The sequence below is a fragment of the Oryctolagus cuniculus genome, chromosome 1 (assembly GCF_051225735.1).
Source record: "Oryctolagus cuniculus isolate XC-2025 breed Fujian yellow rabbit chromosome 1, ASM5122573v1, whole genome shotgun sequence".
Lineage (NCBI taxonomy): Eukaryota > Metazoa > Chordata > Mammalia > Lagomorpha > Leporidae > Oryctolagus > Oryctolagus cuniculus.
The window spans coordinates 120470297-120486295 of record NC_142867.1 but is presented as its reverse complement, the minus strand read 5'-3'; the positions used below and the strand labels follow the sequence as shown (position 1 = coordinate 120486295).

Below are 15999 nucleotides of genomic sequence, written 5' to 3'. Positions count from 1 at the left end.
TCACCACTATTCTCCAGACTTCTATGAGCTCAACCTTATTTGTTTATTTATTTATTTATGATGGATACACAGTAATATTCATGGGATTCAATTTGGGATTCAATTCATGGGATTCATATACATTGTGTAATGATCTACTTGAGTAATCAGCATATGCACCACTTAATTTATTTTTTTAAATTTTTATTGAATGAATTTTTTCATAGGTACAACTTTAGAATATAGTGGTTCTTTCCCCCATACCCACCCTCCCACCCCGACTCCCATCCCACCTCCCTTTCCCTCTTCCATCCCCTTCTTCATTATGGTTCACTTTTAGTTTTATTTTATATACAGAGGACCAAATCCAGGTTAAGCACAGATTTCAACAGTTTGCACCCCCCCACACACACACAACATATAGAGTACAGTTTGAGGACAAGATTTGCAGTTGATTCTCATAGTACAACTCATTAAGGACAGAGGTCCTACATGGGGAGTAAGTGTACCGTGACTTCTGTTGTTCCTTTAGCAATTAACACTTATTTATGACATCAGTGATCTTTTGAGGCTCTTGCCAGGGGCTGCCAAAGCTGTGGAAGCCTTTTGTAACCAAAGACTCCATCAGTATTTGGACATGGCCATAAACAAAGTCAAAGTTCTCTCCTCCCTTCAGAGAAAAGTGCATTCTTCTTTGATGGCCCTTTCTTTCCACTGAGGTCTCCCAGAGATCCTTCAAGTAGGATATTTTTTGCCACAGAGTCTTGGCTTTCCATGCCTGAAATGCTCTCACAGGCCTTTCAGCCAGACCAGGAAGCCTTAAGGGTTGATTCTGAGGTCAGAGTGTTATTTACAGTGAATGTCATTCTAGGAGTCTGCTGTGTGGATTGCTTCCCATATTGGACTTTCCTTCCTTCCTTTTACTTCTATTATTATTACCAAGGATTTGATGTTATTTATATGATCACTTTTACATTTAAACCTATCTATATGTTGACTTTAACATTTAATATGATAATTTTAACAGTTAAGATGGCATTTATACTACCGATTTTAATGGGTTTGGAGTCCCATGACAAGTTTTTAGGCTGTACCCTTAGAAGTAAGTCTGTAGGACTGTATGCAGAACCATACTACTTTACAGTTATAGACTACCTCCTCCTCATATCCCCCTCTTATTTTTTACTGGGATCTTTTTTCCAGTTGACTTAATATGCATATGATTAACTATGTTATATAAAGAGTTCAACATATAGTGTGAAGAAGAGAAAACAAAGGAAAAAAAAGGAAATACAAAATAAAAAGTAACAGTAATAAACTGTCCCTCGATAGTCAGGACAAGGACTATTCAAGTCATTGATTCTAAAAGTGTCAATTTTGCTTCTATAGCTTTCATTTTAGTTGTGCTATTAATCCTCACAAATCGGAAGATCATATATGGTATTTGTCTCTTTGGGACTGGGTTATTTTACTAAGTATGAAGTTTTCCAGCTTGCTCTATTTTGTTGAAAATGATCGGATTTCATCCTTTTACTGTTGTGTAGTATTCCATAGTGTACATATCCCACAATTTCTTTATCCAGTCTTTGGCTGATGGGCATTTAGGTTGCTTCCATGTCTTAGCTATTGTGAATTGAGCTGCAATAAACATGGAGGTGCAGATAGCTCTTTTGTTTACTGATTTCATTTCCCTTGGGTAAATTCCCAGGAGTGGAAAGGCTCAGTCATATGGTAGGTCTATGTTCAGATTTCTGAGGTGTCTCCATGCTGTTTTCCATAGTGGCTTTACCAGTTTTCATTCCCACCAACCCTGGGTTAGGGTGCCCTTTTCCCCACATCCTCTCCAGCATTTGTTGTTTGTTGATTTCTGTATGAGGGCCACTTTAACTGGGGTGAGGTGAAACCTCATTGTGGTTTTGATTTCCCTGATGGCTAGAAATCCTGAACATTTTTTCATGTGTCTGTTAGCCATTTGGATTTCCTCTTTTGAAAAATGTTTAAGTCCTTGGCCCATTTCTTAACTGGGTTGTTTGTTTTGTTACTGTACCACTTCATTTATAATTTCTTTGTGGTGAGGACATTAAAAATCCCCCCTAGCCATTTTGTAGTATACGTGACTATTGTCTGTGTTCACCTTACTGCACAATGGAACACCAGAAACTTTCCCTCCTGCTGTGTTGTACCCATTGACTACCATCTCCCCTTTCCCCTGCCCCCGACCACTCCCTGGCTCTGGCAACCACTGTTCTCTGCCTTCCATGAGGTCAACTGCTTTAGAGTGCACATATGAATAAGGTAGTTCAGCATGTGTCTTTTGTGCCTGGATTGTATCGCCTAACATCATGTCATCTGTGTAACTGCAAATAACAGCATTTTCAGGGCTGAATAGTATTACATTGTGTATATGTACCGCAACTTCATAACTCACCCATCTGTTGATGGATTCTTAGGTTGATTCCATGTCTTGGCTGTAGTACTACGGTAACATGGAAGTGAAGATATGTTTTTAACAGACTGATTCCAGTTCCTGTGGATATACACCCAGTAGTGCGATTGCTGCATCACAGACTAGCTTTGTTTTAAAGGATGTTCAGCAGTTTAGTGGAGATCAGCTTTTTATAAGCTCATTGGTTCCTCCACCACTGTGCTCCTTAAGGACAACACAGTGCCTAATGTCTTGTTCTGGGACCAGAGTCACTTGCCTCTTTCTCACCTCCCATATCCAGTAGCTTCTCTTGTCGTGACACCTTTTATTTGCACTGTCATCTCTACAGTCTTGCACGGACTTTGTGCTTCCTCTCTCACTGCTCCACAGGTCCTCCTCGTTTCCTCCCAAACTATTAAAGCACCGTGGCAAGTGTCTCATTTCTTTCCAAAGTCATATTGTACTGTCCTCATCTTTCACTATTGTCTCTTTCTGGGATACAAGTCAGATTGACCCCTCCCCATCCCAGGAAGTCTGCCTGTCACAGAGCCCACAGGCCTTCACCTGGTACCTAAGACGACACCTCCACCCTGCACTGAAGCTGCGCCTCTATCCAGCACCATCTTCCTCTTAGTCCTGCCTTGCTCTCAATGGTTCAGCTTAAAAAAAAAAAAAAAAAAAAAAAAAAAAAAAAAGACCATCTGCTGTTCCCTGGCTATGCCATGCCCTGAGTCTTGGACGATCCCATGTCTTTAGCCTAAAGTAGCATTCTCATTGTTTGTTGAAGTAATCTTGGAAATCCAATGCTTACCTTGAATGTCCCCTCTTCCCTGAAGCTGTGTCCCAACCCGTGCTTACAGGGGCCATGCCCTCCCTCTCCCTCCATGCCAGATGTATTCTGTTGCATCATGCACGCAGTTCTGTCCAGCTGCTTGTGTCTTTGATACAGCCCCAGCTCCACTATGAATCCCAAAAGGAGAGAAACTCTGAGCACTTTTTTGTATCATCTCATCAAATGACTCATAACCGAGTGAACAAAACAGGCGAAAAGATACAGCATTGTGTACAGCTCCTCCAGGCTGTGGCAGCACCCGTCCTGTCAGCGCCTGCCCCCTGCAGCACCTGCTGTGTTGAAAAGGTATGAACATTTCTTAGGTGCCTGCTCCGTCTGCCGTATTCTTTCCCATGATCTCATATAATGCTTCACAAAGATACTGTAATGAAAATTCTTTATTTCATGTGCTATATGAGGAAACCGAGTCTTCGTGAGGTTAGGAAATTTGCCCCAGGGCGTCTCTCTGGGGGACAATAGACTGAAAACTTTTCAGCCGGAGCCTTCTGTCTCTATGTCACTTTCTCTCCGCTCCCCCAGCACTGCCTCTCTGAGTCACCAAGCAGCCAGACGCTCACCTTCCCCAGACTCCGAGTCAGGCTTCAGTGCTCAGGGAGAATGAATTTCCCGCAAATCAATCCTGGATGCAGTTATTATTTTATAGGGATGTTGTAAGTTGATAAGGTAGCTGTTCTATGTTAATAGCTATTGTAATGTTGTTCTTAAGGCCTATTACTTGTGCTAGTTTGTATTTTAATGTGTGCAAAGGTGATTACAACTTTAATATGAATGTTAAACAGATTAGCTGATTTATATGGAAAATAAATAAATAAAATGGAACTCATACTCTCATTTCTATTCATTTCTCTCTCCCATTCTCTCTTCCCTCTCTGCCTGCAGGCAGATGTGGTCCGAGGAACATTGACAATGGAACAATAGGAGAGTGTTTGCTGCGTGATAAATAACGGTTATAGATGGGTCCTTTGTGTCGGGTGAATTCGGACTTGTGGTCCTTAATCACTACTTGTCTGGGAGTTTGTGCTTCTGACTGTGTTTGGGGAGTTGGGTTTTGTTTGACAGCTGGGCATTCGCCATCCTCCCCCTTGAAATTGCCTCCCCAACCTCTGGCAGCCCCTCTGGTGTTTCCTTAGACAACACTGGAAAGTTTGCCAAACTTATCAGCAGGCGAGTATCCCTGATGTCTCCAGGAGAAAGGGCAGAGAAAGGAAGCCAGGTAAGAAAACAAGCAACAGGGCACAGCAAGGTGAGGACTCAGGAGAGACCTGCGCAGAGTGGCGTGCGTGGGGGCAGACAGCAGGGAGGCCCAGCCCGCCTCATGGGGATAGTTCCTGGAGAAAGCCTCCTCCATGAAGCAAAGCTGCAAGGGTGAACTGAAGTTAGATAAGAAAACTGGCAGGGGGCTTTTTGGGGTAGGGGTGTACGAGCAGCACATATGCCTGGAAGCGTGAGAGAACGCAGCCCACATGGGGGGTCTCGGAATAAGGAGCACAGAGGCCATTGGTGGCGCCAGGGGCTTAATGCCTTGTGCGCAGAACCAGATGTCAGGGAGCCTCCTGGCCAGGAATGGGAATCCCCTGTGGGACAGGAGAGGAGATCACCTGTGTGCTGTTGGTACAAGAGCCTGGGGAGACCAAAGGAAAGAGGGCCTGCTAGCTATAGATTACATACAGGGAATGGAGGAGGAAGAACACACCTTAGAGGACACCGGACAAGACAGCAAGAACGTTCGCAGCAGGAAATCCATAGCAGCCTTTCTGCAAACTCTATTAAAAAGGGGCAGAAGCAACAATGCGAGAATCATGTAATTTATTCCCTATGCACAGTGAGTTATATATTAGGATAGCACGAGAAAGTCTAATGTTCCAAAGTGATAACACTTATCTCCTGGACCTGGTGCTGTAGGCTTGGAGGAAGGCATTTTGAGTGGGCGGTAGTGTTGCAAGAAGTAACTGTGGCTAGACTGGGCACCAAGGAGGTACAGTCCCACGGAATCCGTGCTCCAGACGGGGGAAGCATCGCTGCAGAAACTGAGTGAAGACACCAGGAACAAAGAAGGGGGGGTGATTGTGTATGTGGGATATGGTGCTTTTTCCTAACCCAGAGTATAAACAGGCACGGAAGTCACTGACAACCAGGGTGGGGACTTCAGCTCTTAGGACCTTTAGCTCTTAGAGACTTGGCTGGAGAGCCAGTCTCTGCTAAAATAAAGTTCTTGGCTTATTTTTCAATAGCCTTCCAGGCAACTTGCTTGTTCCAAAGGTTGGGGTGGGAGGGAAAATCAATGAGAAACTCTGCTACTCTGTGCTCAATTCTAACTAATTTTCAATTTTTCAACAGATATTTATCAAACACCCAATATGGGCCAGGCCTTGTGCCAACAAGGCGAAAACCTCTTGGTGAAGTAGACAGGCACATAATAAGGATCAAACACATGTGTGGAGGAAGAATGCAGGAATAGGACCCAATGAATGAAATGTGAACCTTGACAGAGACTGGATACTTACCCTAGGAATTTATAGTAAAAACAGGATACTAGTCATGGTCAGACACCTGTCTTAGGCATTAGGATGATCTCCAGAGTCTGTCAGAAACATGATATAAAAAGAAGTGTTCAAGCAAGATAGAAGTAGGATGGGCATTTGGCCTAGCTGTTACAACACCTGCATCCTTTATCATAGATCCCAGCTCTGCTGTGGAGTCCAGCTGTCTGCTAACGTGCACCCTGGGAGGCAGTAGCTGATGGCTGAAGTGGTCATGTTCCTACCACTATTTGGGTAAACCTGGGTTGAGTGCCCAGCTTTCAGCTTTGGTCCCGCCCAGTCCTGACAGTTTTGGGCATTTGGGGAGTGAATCAGGGGATAGCTCTGTCTATATCTCTTTCTGCCTCTCAAATTAATAAGTCATTTTTAAAAGAAAGAAGCTTCGAAAAATAACATTTCCTCTGATGGTACCACACCGATGATCCCGCTGCAGAAGGAAATCAGGTCTCTTCAGATAAAGCATCGCACAGGCAATGCTCCCAGACTTGTGTTTGACAAAGACGTACACAAAGGACGGAAGGTGGGACCCAGCAAGGGCTTAAGCCAAAAGAGGAGCTGAAGCTTGCAGAATAGGTGAAAAGGAAAAGAGGTGATGACAAATACCATCTCAGAGACCTTCAGGTTCCAAGAAAGAGGAAAAGCACAAATGGACCTCTCTCTCTAAGGAGCACAGCACGGTATGAACCGGTTGCCAAGAGCTGCCCTCTGCTTCTCTGTTGGTATTTAACTTTCCATACTGAATACTTTCATATTCAAGGGGGATATTCCATACTGAATACTTTCATATTCAAGGGGGGATAAGCTTGCTTGAGAAGAATTAAAACCTGACATCAGGTGTGTGATGATAAGTGATTGCATAAGCTGATTGTTTAGAATCACCCAGATAAGGATGAAGTGCCACTTCCACCAGGTGGTGATTACCTGAGCTGTGAGTAAGCTCTGCTGGCTCAGTTTCCCCGGCTGTAAAACAGAGATAACAAGAATGCGCATGTCATTCATTTGTTGTGTGGTTTTAAAAACTAGCTGCGAGCAAAGCACTTGTGATCTGACACAGAGAAGAAGGCAGTAAATGCCAGTGGTGATGATGATGATGACAATGAGAATGTTTCCTACAAACCTGCTTACTAGGTCTAATAAGAGGAACCTTCAGGATACTGAAGCCATTTGGAAATATGATCCTGCAGCCATTCGGAGCAAGTGATAGTCAAGAAATTCCTGAAAATAAGAAGAGTCTGGGACAATACTATGATTTTTTTTTAAAGTGGAGTAATAAATGGCAGTCAATTCAGGAAACAGTGGTCAGGTAGACTTAATAAAGATCTCCAGAAAATAAATGTGTAAGAGATTAATTTGATGGCTCATAAATACTCAGAAAATTATCCATGGTCACTGGAAGTTGGCGTAGTTTGCTGAGCATGCTAACATCTCTTTGAAGGAAAAAAAACCGTTCATTGTAATTGCATAATCTATCTCTTCTTGTGAGATTGTGTTATTCACAAATTTGACAAAGCTTCCTCTGTCAGGTGCATTTCAGGGTCTTAACTAAAGGAGTATTATTCTATTGAAATCTCGATATGAACAACAGTGTGACATGATTACAAATAATGTACTATTTGGCTTCCTCTACAGAAGGCATTGTGCTCATACCGAGGACACTAATAGTCCATGGTACCCTCTGCTGATGTGACCACGTCTGGAATGGGCCTACTCCACCCTGAGAGCCACATCTTAAAGAGCCATTTACAACTAGGGCATTGAAGAAGGCTGGGGATTATGCAGTTTCAGGAAGGGGTGCAGGAATATAACGTTATTTGGGTGCAAAGAGGGGTTGAAGGTTCTCTAGCTTTATTGTATGGGAGACTCTCCTGGGGCGCTTGTTTAAACTGCAGATTCTTGGGTTCTACCTTAAAAATCTGATTCATTAATGTCAAGAGGAGCGCATGAGATGCAGTTGAACAAACTTTCCAGGTGATTCCTGCTCCAGGGGTCCAGGGATCATACTTCACGGGACGGCTTGGACCACAGCAGCAGAAGTGTCCTCAGACTACAAGGCAGGCCTCCACCCTATTCTCCTGGTCCTCAAGTTGACCCTCGGCTGTTGGGGGTTGGAGATCACTGACACTCTCACTCTTGTAATCACTCCCAGTTCTGAATATGGTGTCTGGCACACAGTAGGTGGTCAGCAAATACTTGTTTAATGAAATCTCAAGTTCAAGGAAGTAAGAGAAAGAAACTTGTAAGAATGAAAGCTTCCTGCAAGTGAATCAGGTGGCCTCATTAGGCATCCAGCCTGCCCTTCCACACCATCACTATAGGGAAACTGAATAATAATGCCTTAGAGATGGCATAAAGGGAATGGCGGAATTAGAAGAGAGATTCAGCAAAGGTGACCTCCAGAACTTTCCATATTCTTAAAACTCAGTTGAAGAAATACAATATATTGAAAAAATTATTTGACTACAGCACAGTGGTGATAAGGAGTCAGAGAGGTCCAGGTAAGAAGAGAAAAGCAATGTCAGGCACCACAGAGAAAAGTGATGAGGGGTGTGCACTTAGCCTGGTGGTTAAGCCACCGGTTAGGACGCCTGCATCCCTTGTCAGAGCACCTGGGCTCAAGTCCTGGCTGCAGCTCCACAACCCAGCTTGCTGCTGTTGCTGCAGATCCAGGGCGGTAACAGTGATGGCTCTAGTACCTGGTCCCTGCCATCCGTGTAGGAGAGCCAGATTGCCAGATGCCTGACTGTTGCAGGCATTTAGAGAATAAGCTAGTGGTTGGGAGATCTCTCTCTTTCTCTCTATCAAATAAATAAAATAAATGGAATAAAGTAAAAGGAACAGATAGTTGAAAAACAACAGAGTCTGAAAAGCATTTTTTTTAAATGTTTCAGTTGTGGAAGTGGTGTTTGCAATGTTTTATGTCTTACTTAAGTTCATCGCACACTTGTGCTGCCCACCCACTATGCACAGACAGAAGGCAAGGTCAGACTCTGTCCCTGCTCCCAAGGAGCTCACTTGGTGACTGAAGAGAGCCGAGCCCTAGCTCTTCCCCAGAGTTATAGGACATGAATCTTGCTTTGCACACAGGGAAGGAAAATAAGAGTATAAGGGAAGTACATTTCTCTGTCACACAAACTGCTGTGTTCACAGCACTTTGAACTGTGTGGGGCACAGGGCGGGCATCCATGCATATCTGATGAATGAATGAGTGATACCAGCATTTATTGAGTCCTTCTTTGCCAGGCAATGCAGCACATACTTTGTATAGACCATTACTCTTGACTCTTTCAAACTTTGTAAAAAGCATTATCTTCCTTATTTGACAGATGTCAAAATAGGGCTCCTGTTGAGTTATTTGCCCACACATGCTACAGCTGAAGTTCCTGACCTTGAGATATCTGTCTTCTAAATCCATGCCATTTCTGCCACATCAGACTGGTCTAGATTACTGTGTTTTCAGACAAGGGAGTTAAGATTCAGAGAGGTGAATGACTTCTTTGGGGTCTCCATGATGGTTTGTAACCGAACAGGGTCTCAACCTGAGCTTGGAAGAACTCTTCATGACATCAGCGTGGCTGGCCCTGCCCACACACTGACTTGTGTCTGCCGACCCCCACAGACCCTCAGCCTGCACACAGAGAACAGGCTCGTGCCTTGGCCGTCTTTCCATGAAACTAAGCATGGACCCTGAGGCTGAGTCAACATTGGTTGGTTCTTTTGAACTTGGCAGTGGAGGGCTGGTAATCTCTGGGTCACAGAAACCTTAGGAAGCCTCCCCCACCATAAAAATGAGTAGAATTGTGTGCCAGGGGACATCCGGACAGACGCAGAAGCCCATGACTAACACGCTCATGCAAGTTGGCCTCAGGACTCAATTTCCATCCTCTTTTTTTTTTGTCGAAACTTAGAGTTGGCAGTGGAATAAGTTGTATGCAAAATTGTTCTCTGGTCTCTCTGGGTTCAGCAATGCCCTTAGTTATACAAATATAATTCCCATTGACTTTGGCCAGCGTCCTGCTTGAGGGCAAGGGTGGGCAGAATCTAGGATATCAACTCAATCAGAGCATTGTACTGTTCCTTCTTTTCTGTCATTTTTTTTATGTGAGCGATAGAGGCAAATGAACAAAGGGCTTTTTTTCTCACTCCTCTGCAGTTGTTTTTTATTGATTGATTTTATAATAAATTCCCTTCTTTTTTCTTTTTTAAAAAAATACTTATTTATTTGAAAGACAGAAGAGAGAGAAAGACAAACAGATCTCCCATCCATTGAATCACTCCCCAAATGCCCATGAGTGGGAGTGAGTCAGGTTGAAGCTAGCAGCTAGAAACTCAATTCAGGTCTTCCACATGGGAGGCAGGGACTCAACCACTGGAGACATCACTTTCTGTTTCTAGGGTATGCATTCACAGGGAGCTGGAACCAGGAGTGGAGCTGGGACTTGAACCCTGGCACTCTCACATGGGTTCCAGACACCACCCCAAGTGGCATCTTAACTGCTGTGCCAATTGCCTATCCTCCTGCAGTTGTTTTTAGCCATAACATTGTCCACGGCAAGGAAAGAAGAACGGGAAAGGAAGGAAGAAAAGTATGTACATACATGTGGCATACATGCACACATACATGGACATCATGCCAATCAGGACCTGTAATGACAAGCGCAGAGGCCAAATGGCTGATATCATTAGAAAAGAACATTGGGCTTATCACAGAACTGCCTGGAGAGCCCAGGAACCAGGCTCAAGGTGATCTTAATAATATCTGAAACCATCGTCAAAGTCATTGTCCCTGCACCACTGGCAGGCCTTGCTCTTGCCACAGCTGTCAGACCTTTAGGAAGGGTGCTCGGCCTGCCATTTTCTCGGCACCACTGGTTCTCACAGCTGGGTCTGGGGAGTGGGTCAGATTAGCAGCAGCTAGGTCACAGGCCTGCACGCTAGCTGCAAGGGAGGCTGGGAAAACCGAGAGCTAAATTTTTTCAGCTTCTACTTCAGCAAGAAGGAGTCTGTGTTTGCCACCAAAGACTCACAGGGGAAGAACTGCATCAGATTTCAGAAGGGCTGCTACTCCAGGCAGCAAAGGTACAGTGCAGGCGTGTGCAGCAGGTGTCTACCTTTCTGCTCGGGGAAACCAGGAGCGTGCAGGAATAGGTTTGCCCATCCCTCTCTGTCTGGGCTGGGCCTCTCTGCGTACTCCCCAGGGTGCACAAATTGCTTGTGGCCCATGGTATTTTTCAGTGAAAAAGGTGCCAACGCATCAGGCACTCTAGCTTCTCTGGAATGCTGCACTTCCCAAACAAGCTGCTTCGTCACTTCCACAGCAGTGGGTTTTTCATCCTAAGTTGGAGAAAGGGCTGTGTGGATTCTCAACCCTTCATCTGTCCATCCTAAGCGGATTTCTTAGACATCACCCTTACCTCATTGAGTTTGACTGCTGGCCATCTTGTCTGTCCCATGTTCTGAGGCTGGGTCACTTGGAACAGACATATTCAGAAAATCACGGCAAGTGATTCGTTAGTCTTTTTTTAAAATTTTGACAGGCAGAGTTAGACAGTCAGAGAGAGAGACAGAGAGAAAGGTCTTCCTTCCGTTGGTTCACCCCCCAAACGGCCGCCACCGCCGGCACTGCGCCAATCTGAAGCCAGGAGCCAGGTGCTTCCTCCTGGTCTCCCATGCGGGTGCAGGGCCCAAGGACTTGGGCCATCCTCCACTGCACTCCTGGGCCACAGCAGAGTGCTGGCCTGGAAGAAGAGCAACCGGGACAGAATCTGGCACCCCGACCAGGACTAGAATCCAGAGTGCCAGCACTGCAGGCGGAGGATTAGCCAAGTTGGCTAAAGTTGGGCGCCGGCCCAACGTTACAGTCTTAAAACAAAGCACAAGACTCTCCCAACAGCTTTGCAGAAGGGACTGTAAGAAAGACACAGAAGATGGCCTCAGTGCCCTCTGCTGACCTGAGTTACAGCTGTTGATTTATGACAAGTATCTTCCCTTATAACCCCTGAGGCAGAGCTCAAAGCAGAGAATCGGACGGATGGATTTTTTTTTCATGTTGGCCTGGTTCCTTTCAGAGCTCCTACTAAGGTAACTGCTCCTGCCAGGACTGCTGAGTTAAGGTAACGTGATCCTGTTTTTATGGGTGCACAACTCAGGAAGAGACTTGAGGATGTCAAAGGTCAGATGACAGTCGAGGAAGACAGCACCTGGAACAGAACATAAAAAGCCTATCTTGCTCCCAGGGCTCCTACAGCTCTTATTTTCTAACCTAGCAGTTGCCACTTGAGAATGTCCAAGCACTTTGTAATGATTACAATCTTTTAGCTAAAGATCGTTATTCTTGGGTGATAGCTGGGAAAACTGGGGCACAGAGTGAGCTGCCTCTAACCACCCCCTCCCCCTTCATTCAGGAATCACAGTCCAACCTTGACGATTCCCCACTAGTGGTCTAGCCTCCCAAACACAGCACGTTGCATGCTGTTTAATCAGTTTTGTTTCTGGGATTTATGTCACCAGAAATGTAGACAATATTTTCTGCTCATAAATAATCAAAAGCTACCCTGGTAAGAATCTGTTGCTTAGGGGGGAGATGACAAGAAAGAGCTATTAAGGAAGGCAAGATTGTTAGGTAGAGGGGAGGAGAGCAATAATAAAAGAGAAAAAAATGAGAAGAAATATTTATTCAATATGTCAGCTCCTAAAACTACCTGAGCCCTTCACAGCCAGTGTGAGGCTGGTAAATGAGGCTGGATGCTGGGAGGAAAGCTGTGGGCACCACCACACCCTTCTGCAGGTGGCCACCTGGCCACGTGGATGCCAGGAGGCAGGTGGCCTCCTCAGATCCTCACATGCAAATGTTCTACAGCCCCTCAGACACCACTTATCTGGAAGCAGAAGACATCATTTTCATGGAAGCGGTGTTCTGAATTAAACTGGGCTCCTTCAACTCACACAATTTTACTTAACTGGAGTTGTAGTTGAAATGACTGGTACATCAGAGTACTTCAAAAAGTTTATGCAAAATGGAATAGAAAGATTAGTTTATCTTGGTGCAAAAGTTTTTGAATTCCACGTGCAATTATTTCATAATACACATTTTCCATGAACTTTAAAAAAGAGCTATCTCTATATATTTGAAAGGCAGAGTTACAGAGAAAGAAAGATCTGCCATCCACTGGTTCACTCCCCAAATGACTGCAATGACCAAGGCTGGGCCAAACTGAAGCTAGGAGCCTAGAACTCCATCCAGGGCTCGCATGTGGGTGCCAGGCACCCAAGCATTTGGCCCATCTTCTGCTGCCTTCCCAGGTACATTAGCAGGAATGTAGATTGGAAGTGCAATAGCCAGCACTCAAACTGATGTCCAGCCACTGTGCCACAATGCCAGCTCCTTCCATGAACTTTTAAAAAATTTGTGAGATTGAGACAGAGGGACGGGGTGGGGGTGGAGAGAACTGCCATCCACTGGTTCACTCCCCAAATGTCTGCAATGGCCCAGGGAAAAAGACATCAGTGGCTGGAACCCAACTATTTGAACCACACCTCTGCCTCCCAGGGTCTGCTCTAGTCAGAAGCTGGCATTGGGAGCTGGAGCTGGGACTCGAACCCAGGCACATCTGAACTGATCCTGAATAATTAGGCCAACTGCCCCCCCATGAACTTTTAAGATCCCTCAAATGCATACATTCCAACTGTATTTCACACCCACAGTAAATAAGCTTTTCATTCCATCTTTCATGAACTTTCTGAAGTATCCCCCATGTTTATCATTTTACATAGAATAGGAAACTTGTCACAATATTAGTAAACTCATTAGTAGTCCAATAATTGAATAAACAAAGGTGAACATCAAGACTTGCCTGTAACATGACATCAGATTTCTTCAGATGTCAATATGCTGGTCAGAACATCTCTGTAAGGTTCCTCTGTAGGGTTAGCATGGCGCTGGTAAGGGTTTTTTATTTTATTTTATGTTTTTTGACAGGCAGAGTGGACAGTGAGAGAGAGAGACAGAGAGAAAGGTCTTCCTTTGCCGTTGGTTCACCGTCCAATGGCTGCCGTGGCCGGCGCGCTGCGGCCAGCGCACCGCGCTGATCCGAAGGCAGGAGCCAGGTACTTCTCCTGGTCTCCCATGGGGTGCAGGGCCCAAGGACTTGGGCCATCCTCCACTGCACTCCCTGGTCACAGCAGAGAGCTTGCCTGGAAGAGGGGCAACCGGGACAGAATCTGGCACCCCGACCGGGACTAGAACCTGGTGTGCTGGCGCCGCAAGGCGGAGGATTAGCCTAGTGAGCCGCGGCGCCGGTCGCTGGTAAGGGTTTTAAAGATTGGTGGTGCTAGTTACTTCCTATGGTTTCCTATTTAGGTTGTGCAGCTGTATCAGTTAGCTCCATACTTATTTACCTGTGATAATTAGAGTGCTATTTAATAAACAGAATGTGAGAAAATAGAAGAGAGAACTTCCTGAGGAAATTAAATTAAGAAAAATAAAGAGAGCCAAAGGAAATGTGTATAAACAGGGAAAGCAGTGTCTGAAGTGGAATTAAATGAGCTGTGAATAGTGAGGACCAGGAAGAAGGAGAGATTTTTCAAGTGCATGATGTCTCAGAAGGGAAGCAAGGCAGTGGGAGAGAGGCTGCATTTCTCTCTCCCATCCCTAGGTGGCAGTGTCAACTTAGGGCAGCTTGGCTGTCCTGCGTCTCCGGAAAAAGAAAGCTAATTTCTGCTAGGTGTTCTTTGGTCTTCTGTTGTCAGGTAAAACGTTTTTTCTTATAAAAGATTTATTTATTCAGAAGGCAGAATTACAGAGTGGAGGAGAGAGAGGGAGAAAGAGATCTTTCATCTGCTGGCTCACTCCCCACATGGCCACAACGGCAGGGGCTAGGCCAGGACAAAGCCAAGAGCCAGGAACTCCATCCAGGTCTCCCACATGTGTGACAGGCACCCGAATACATGAGCCATTTTCCACTGCTTCCCCGGGCACATTAGCAGGTATCTGGATGGGAAGTGGAGCAGCCAGGACTTGAACCGGCACTCATATGGGATGCTGGCATGGCAGCCAGAGGTTTAAGCCACTTCACCTTGTCACACGAGTGTCCTCTCCTGTCCACGCAGAAGAGGACTGCATGGGAGCCTGGTTTTCTGGTGTGTGGGCCACAGAGCCTGGGTCTTCAGAAACCACAGCCGGAAGTGTTGCTCTCTCCTGAGATGTACTCAGTGATAGCATAAGGTTTTTCTGTGTCTTAAAAAAAAAAAAAAAAAAAAAAAAAAAAAAGGCAAGCTCTGTGGCGTAGCAGGTAAAGATAGTGCCTGCAATGGCAGCATCCTATATGGGTGTGGGTTCTGGTCCCAGTTGCTCCAGCTGACCCAGCTCCCTGCTAATGTGCCTGGGAAAGCAGTGGAGGATGCCCCAAGTGCTTGGGCCCCTGCAGCCACGTGGGGGACCGAATGAAGCCCCTGGCTCCTGGCTTCAGTCTGGCCTAGCCCTGGATGTTGCAGTCATTTGGGGAGTGAACCAGCTGATGGAAATATCTCTCTCTCTCTCTCTCTCTCTCTCTCCCCCCCCCCCTCTCTCCTCCACTCCCCCCCCCCCCCCGGAACTCTGCCTGTCAAATAAATCAATAAATCTTTTTTAAAAATCTCTATTTGTAGAGAGAGCAGAAGGGATGTAGACATCACCTGGTCATGCTCTCTCTTTTAACAAATGAGAAATCAGGGCTCAGAGAGGGGCAGGCTTTTCCCTTGAGTCACACAGCAAGCTTGCTGGCAGGCCTGGCTCCGGAACTCTCATCCTCTGCCCTGTCTGGTGTCCGGTTCCTGGTTCCTGGGCCCCTGGGTGAGCCTGCCCTGGGCTGAGGTGACAGAGAAGGGTGCCATCATAAATAAATCAACGCGGCAGTTTGCCATCGTAGGGCAGCTTTCTTCAGGAGGAGCTTAGCACGTTTAATAGCGCGCTTGTAAACCGGGCGATCTGAGTCGTTTCTCGGGCACACCGGAGCATTTATATGTGTCCCGTCTCATCTGTAATCTGCTTTTACAAGGCACCCGTGAGCCTCTGACGGCAGCAACCAATGACCCAGTCGGCTTCATCCCAAATGCTCCAACAGAGCTGAAAATGTGGGAGCAGTCAGGGTATTCATGGCCATAAAAGGCCCGAACTCATTGACGAAAACCGCTGCTCTGTATGTGGGTCCGTTCCCTTTTTCATGCCT

At 45.7% G+C, this 15999-nt stretch overlaps 1 protein-coding gene across 3 annotated transcripts in view; it reads left to right on the top strand.

Moving 5' to 3' along the window:
* KIRREL3 (kirre like nephrin family adhesion molecule 3) overlaps positions 1-15999 on the top strand; it is a 576600-nt gene that overhangs the window by 22969 nt on the left and 537632 nt on the right. The window lies entirely within an intron of this gene.